Source organism: Nicotiana attenuata, unplaced genomic scaffold (assembly GCF_001879085.1).
Source record: "Nicotiana attenuata strain UT unplaced genomic scaffold, NIATTr2, whole genome shotgun sequence".
Classification (NCBI taxonomy): Eukaryota; Viridiplantae; Streptophyta; class Magnoliopsida; order Solanales; family Solanaceae; genus Nicotiana; species Nicotiana attenuata.
Genome location: NW_017671351.1, coordinates 243972 through 250817, shown reverse-complemented (window position 1 = coordinate 250817; position 6846 = coordinate 243972). Strand labels below are relative to the sequence as shown.

General features: G+C 36.3%; 1 protein-coding gene across 2 annotated transcripts in view; it reads left to right on the top strand.

Annotated features, from left to right (window-relative positions):
- LOC109207749 (aminoacylase-1) overlaps nt 1-6846 on the top strand; it is a 28570-nt gene that overhangs the window by 9183 nt on the left and 12541 nt on the right. The window lies entirely within an intron of this gene.

Below are 6846 nucleotides of genomic sequence, written 5' to 3'. Positions count from 1 at the left end.
CCCCCCCCCCCCCCCCCAACCCTTTTTTTTTTAATAGTTTCTTCATAATTGTTTTAGTGGCATTTAATGTTTCTCTTTACAAAATATTGGCATGAATATACTGGAGGGTTTCTCCTTTTAGCCACTCAAGAGGTCAAATTGAATCTTCCGTCAGCTGCTTGTTGTTTCCTTTCATGCTAGATTATTTGGGTGAACTTGCAGTTTCATGTGTTGCTTGGCCGGTTGGTTGGTCTAGTCTCATGACTAGAACTTCAACCACACTGCTCTACACAAAACAAAAACAGATTGTATATCAGATGAATTGTCCTGCCAATACCCAATCGATTGAGTCCCATAAAGAATATTCTAAGTTAGGGGTGTGCATTCGAATCGGTTTATCGATAAATCGAATCGATTATTTGTTATCAAAATCGAAATCGAAAAAATCGAAACCTTATTGAAACGATAACGATAAGCATATGTACAAATCGATAATCGATAAGGTCAAAATCGAATCGATAAATCGAATGCACACCCCTAGACTGTAGACACTTGTTAAATGAGTAATTACTGTAGATTAATATAACATACAGAATGTATATATGTTCCGCTACTATTTTGAAAGCGGCTATACAATATTATTTTCCCTAATCTATACCCTTTCCTTTACCCTAAGTCCCTTACCATATTATTTCATCTACCACATTTAAGGAATGATCATATTTAAAGATCAAGGGAATGAAGTTCAAATTAATGGAAAACAGAATTAGTCGTGATGATGTGTTTTGTTTTGTTTTGTTTTTTTTATACCGTTGGAGTGTTGGTGGCATACATTTGATCCCTTACTTTAGTTTTGTTGCATGTGCTTGTTGACACAATTTTTATATTATAAATGGTGTTCGTCTTATTTTAGCTTCTTTTTGTCCATATTAGTTAGGCGCGTTTATAGCGATATACTTTCCGTGGAATCCCGCAAATTTTCTTATTGGTGTAATCGATAACCGAATCGATAAGCCCCCACAATCGATAAATCGAAATCGAAAAAATCGAAACCTTATTGAAACGTTAACGATAAGCATATGTATAAATCGATAATCGATAAGTAATTATCGATAAGGGTCAAAATCGAATCGATAAATCGAATGCACACCCCTATTCTAAGTGGATAAAGTATCATGTATGCATAATGATGTTTCAAGTGAAGCGAACTATATTTTTGTCTTGTAATTCATTGTAGTTTAGCTTGGGGCTTTAATTGAAAATGACAAAAGAGTTTGGCAATTGAGTGTGGGTCCTTCAAGTTTTAAAAATTGGGTGGAAGTGACAAGTAAGTAATTATTGTTACGGAGGTCGAACCTCATTAGGAGCCTTCTTTCAGTAACCCCCAAACTTTTTTCTTAACACTTTGGCCTCTATATTTATTACCTCAAAATAATTAAAATTTAACAAAAAAGGCAAAAACCCTTCGCAGCCTTCTTCTTCTCATAGCCACCAGTGCTGCTCCTCCTACTATCCTCCTCCTGCTTCTTCTTTAGGAATCTAGTCTCCCCAAATGTTTTTCAATAGTATATTCGCAATTGCATGTGTGTTTTTGTTGAGTAGATTTGTGGAGAATAATTTTTGTTGTAAAAGAGTTTCAAAATATTGTTGGGTCTTTTTTGGATTGTATTTGGTTAGTTCTTCGGTTGGGAATTACTTTAGAGGACCATTTATTGTCTATTGGTAAGTGAAAAAAGATTAATTTGTGTCCATTTTTTAGCTGGAGTGAATTAGTGAAACCAACTTCGTAGTTTCAGCCAACAACTTTCGTAGTTGTCGGAACAACTACTGAAGTTGTTCGAAGAAATAGTTGGATATCTTCAACAACTTTCTTAGTTGTCTGAACAACTTTTGAAGTTGGAAGAAATAATTGAACATATGTCTGAAAAATACAGAAGTTCTCGAGACAACTAATACAACTGTCCGAAAACTATGTGTAGTTGTTGGACAACTGTAGAGCAACTATTGCAACTTCTGTAGTTGTTGGAAGAAATAGTTGGGCAATTACGGAAAGTTGTCCCTATAACTACTAAAGTTGTGAGACAGCTGTTGGTAGTTGTGGGACAACTGAAGAGTTGTAGCACATCTAGCGATAAGTAATCAAGTTATTTTGCAATTTTGAAGCTGTTTGATGAATCTATCTCTTATAATGATAAATTTAATGAAAATTGATGATCAATTGAGCCATACTATGGCTAGAAAGAAAACAACATACTGTTTAATTGCTCAAAAAAGTGAGCCATACTATGAATTATATTATTATTAACGATAAACATAATGGTTCAGTTATAATTGAAGATCGATCGAGTGATTCTATTATTATTAAGGATAAAGGTAGTGATTCAATAACAATTGAAGATCGATCGAGTGATTCTATCAATTATTACACATAAATGAAGTAATTTGATGACAATTGATGATCACTTGAGCTATTCTATGAATTATTAAGAATAAACGTAATGACCCTATTACCGATACTATGAATTAGCTAAGAGTTGTTGGGACAACTACAAAAATTGATTGAACAATTGATGTAGTTGTTGGGACAACTAGAAAAATTGTTGGAACAACCGAAGAAGTTGATGGGACAACTAAAGAAGTTGATGGGACAACTGAAGTAGTTGTTGGGCAACCACATAATTGTTGTAGCAATTAAAGTAGTTGGGATATTTTTACTGCTTTTATAGACCTAATGTATGGTGAAAGAGTGTAAAGAGAAGAAAATAGAATGAAAAATCAATATATACACATCTAGTTGATAAACCTACATAGTAACTAATTGTCCATTAACTCAAAAGTAACCATCTTAAGTAACTAATTGTCCATTAAACCAAACTAGTACAAAAAACAACCTCATGCACAACGAAATTTTAAAAGTGTCATTCAGTAAATGGTTGAACATCCCGCTTTTCTTGAGCAGTTTGGGCCACAATTCGAGGATGGCCAGTCCTCTTTGCCCTAGCATTCTTAGCCTTGATATTCATGGTCAGTCTTCGTACTAACCCAAGAGTACAAGGAAATCGTCTTGCATACCTCAGTATTATAGTGCTCATAGGCAGGAGCCCCTCCAACTTGCTTGACAAGGAATTCATTGCCTCCGTTAGGGCATTATGCTTATCATAACATTTTTTGCTTTCACGTCAACACAAATTTGGTGTTTTGGTCACTCCAGATGAATCTCCTTTCCTACCAATATCAACTGCATAGGAATCTCCTCCTCTTACCCCACCAACATATCTGCAAATATCAAAGTCCACATGGACTAGCGGCTCTCTTCTCGCCAATTTCTAACATCATTTGCCCAACACCATCTCTCTCAACACGACCAACTCTCTCAAGACTCTCCACTATCAACTTTCTCCATTCTTATGGTTGTTACCATGGCCAACTTATCTTTCAAAGCATTACTTTTGGGGTCCGGGCTATCTTTAAAGGGCTCAATGTCTTGAATGTAAGTCTCCTCCTCTCCATTTGTTGGGAAAAAAAGGGTGCATAATCTTCTGCATTTTTAAAACAAATTAATAAAAATACTAATATGAATTTTTAGTACAACTACTGAAGTTGTGCAGCAATTGCAGTTGTTCCTACATCTATGTAGTTGTTAAGTTGCCCAAGAATTACACTAGTATCACAGCTGCATAGTTGGTTCAACAACTTTTGTTGTCCCAACAACCTTGTTTACTGAATTAATTGTGTGTAGAACACTACTGAAGTTATCTAGTTGTATATCTTACATCTTCTCTTGTTTGGACGAGAGGATCAACATTTGTCGCATAACCGGGTTTCGCGACCAACTATCTAATCATTTTTAGAATTGATTTCTCAGGTAAAGTATCCTAAGCCATTTGTACCAGTGTTATTAAAAGCGAGCGCTTCTCGCTTAAAGCGCAGAAGCAAGGCTCTCCGTTTGTTGGGAAAAAAAGGGTGCATAATCTTCTGCATTTTTAAAACAAATTAATAAAAATACTAATNTTTTGGCAAATTAATTCCCGGTGCCTTCGCCCTGACATGAGCGGTTGAAGTGACTGAAAAGTTGCCTTTTGTACGACTCCCAAAATCATTAATTATAGGCGGCTGACGGTCGGCCTTTTGGCTTCCTCAGCATGTTTTAACGATCTTTATAAATAGATGAATCCCACTAACTTTTCTAAACTTTGTTCCCTCAATGCTTCCTAAGTATCTCTTAGTCCTTTTCTAATTTCCTTGAACTCTCCTTTCTTTTACTAACAACATTTTCATCTTTTTGGATCCACCGCATAGTGATGGCTAAAACTTCCAAATCTGTTCCTCAAAAGGAAAAAGCTCCTTCATCTTCCCGATCGACTAAGAGTAGAACACAACTGAAGTTGTCTAGTTGTATATCTTACATCTTCTCTTGTTCGGACAAGAGGATCAACATTTGTCGCATAACCGGGTTTCGCGGCCAACTATCTAATCATATTGATTTCTCAGGTAAAGTATCCTAAGCCATTTGTTGAACCAGTATTATTAAAAGGGAGCGCTTCTCGCTTAAAGCGTCGAAGCGAGGCAAGGCGCAACCCTTGCGCTTTTCTACCCTAAAGCGAGGCATGGGATAAAAAGCGCTGCCAGAAGCGAGAAACAAGGCGCTAGAAAAATGCGAGAAAAGCTCGCTTAAGCGAGGTCGACGGCGGCTTAGGGTTTTATTTTAAAATTTTGCGAATACACGCTTACGCGACTTTTCTTCCAAAACATCTGCTTAGAGTGACTGCTTCAAGCCTTGCGACATCTCTTCCTCTTCTCTTGATTGTTGCGACTTCTTTCAAGGTAAGTTTCTCTTCTCTTCTTCTCTTTCTTCTCTTCTCTTCCTCTTCTGCTTTTCTCTTCTTTACCTGCTTCCTCTCGATTTGTCTTCTCGTTTCTCTTCTTTTTTTTCTCTCCTTTTCTATTTTTTTTAGTTCGTCTCTTTTTTGGCTGTATTTTCTATGTTATGCTGTTTTTTAATCTCCGTTGACTCTTCTATTTTTTTTCTTTGTTTTAACCTTTTTTTTGTGATTGTAGTAAATTTTGTCTTTTTATTAAGTGGCATCAAGCCAAAAAAAATCCAGCTTGGGCGTATGGAGTTGCAATTGGCAGTAGCACAAAATTCCAATGTATCTCTTATCAAAATATATATATATATATATATATATATATATATATATATTTATTTATTTATTTATTTATTTATTTATTTATTTATTTATATAACAGTGGAATACATCATCACAAGAAACATCTAATTTGTGGTTATAGAGATGTCAATGTATGTCCAAATGTTCCGGATTCTGTTAAGGAAAAAACGAGAGTATGTTGCGAAAAAATGAGTTAAAAAATCCAATGAGCCATGGAGTATCTATGGTTAATCTTGTTGATGAGATATTCAAATGGATGAGGATGACTTTGAAGCCAATGATATATCAATGGGCCGCCTTCCTCAAAATCTCAAAGAAAGATTTCAATTAGCGGAAGTGGATCATCCACGGGTAGCAATGTGAAAGGTCCTCTCAATCTTTGTTCTCGCAAAAACCAAATGAAAAAAGGTGAAGCTATTGATTTAAGCGCGCTCTAGATGCTTTTGCTAGGTGAATGTATGATGCAAGGCTCTCTTTCAATTGTGTCAGTTACACCGATGGTTTTGGTGAATTCATTGAGGCCGTAGGCCAATCTGGCCCAGGAATGAAGCCCCCTACCTATCACGAAGTAAGAATTCCTTGTCTAAAAAAAGGAGGTGGAGAAGACAAACAAGATTGTCGAGGAGCATAAGGCGCAGTGGCAAACTTATGGATGTTCCATTATGATGGATACATGTACAGAAAAAAAATGAGGAAATGGTCATTAATGTTTTGGTGAATTCTCCTAGAGGTAGTGTGTTTCTTGAATCTTATGATGCTAGTGACTCTTCTACCAATTCCAATAAAATGTTCAACTTATTTGGGAAGACTATTGAAAATTGGGAAGGAAAATGTTGTGCAAGTTGTTATCGATAACGCAAGTGACAATAAAAAAGCGGGTGACATATTGAAGGGAGTGTTCCCGAAACAATTTTTGGACTCCTTGTGTTGCCCATTGTATCAACTTTGATGTTTGGTGACATTTTCAAGTTAGCCCCATATTCTGCGGGTGAACAAGTGGTTCTAGTTATCCTTTGTAACTTTCATGTTAATTGTTTATACTTATTAACTGAAATTTGATTTTCTACTGTTTTTGCGGAGGCGATTAAGATACATTCTTACTTTAGTCAGAGGCCATTATTGTCGAACATAATGAGGAGGTACATAAACCAAAGAAATTTGGGAAATCGGTTAAGACAAGATTCGCGACAGCTATCCTGACTTTGCATAGTTTGTACTTGCAAAAGAACTTGAGAACCTTGTTCATGTCAACTGAATGGAGTGAGATTATCTATGCAAAGGAAGCTCTTGGGAAAGAAGTTGCGAGCTATATTGTTGGTCCATATTTTTGGAATGACACTATTCAAGCACTTAAAGTTGGTAATCCTTTGGTTACTGTACTTGGTTTGGTGGATGGGGAGAGAGAACCACCAATGGGATATATTTATGAAGCCATGGATAGGACCAAAGAAGCTATCGAGAAGACATTTGATAAAGATAAGAGGAAATATGGGGAAGGTTTTGAAATCATTGATGCAAGGTGGGCGGATCAACTTCATCAACCTTTGCATGCAACAAGGCATATTTTGAACCCCGAGTTCAAATATATAAATAAAGAGAAGAAGACTTTAGATAAAGAAGTGTGGGGATATCCTGCATGTATTGCGAGGTTGATACCAGATGAAGCGCTGCAAGACAAAATAGGGGAGGAGCTTAG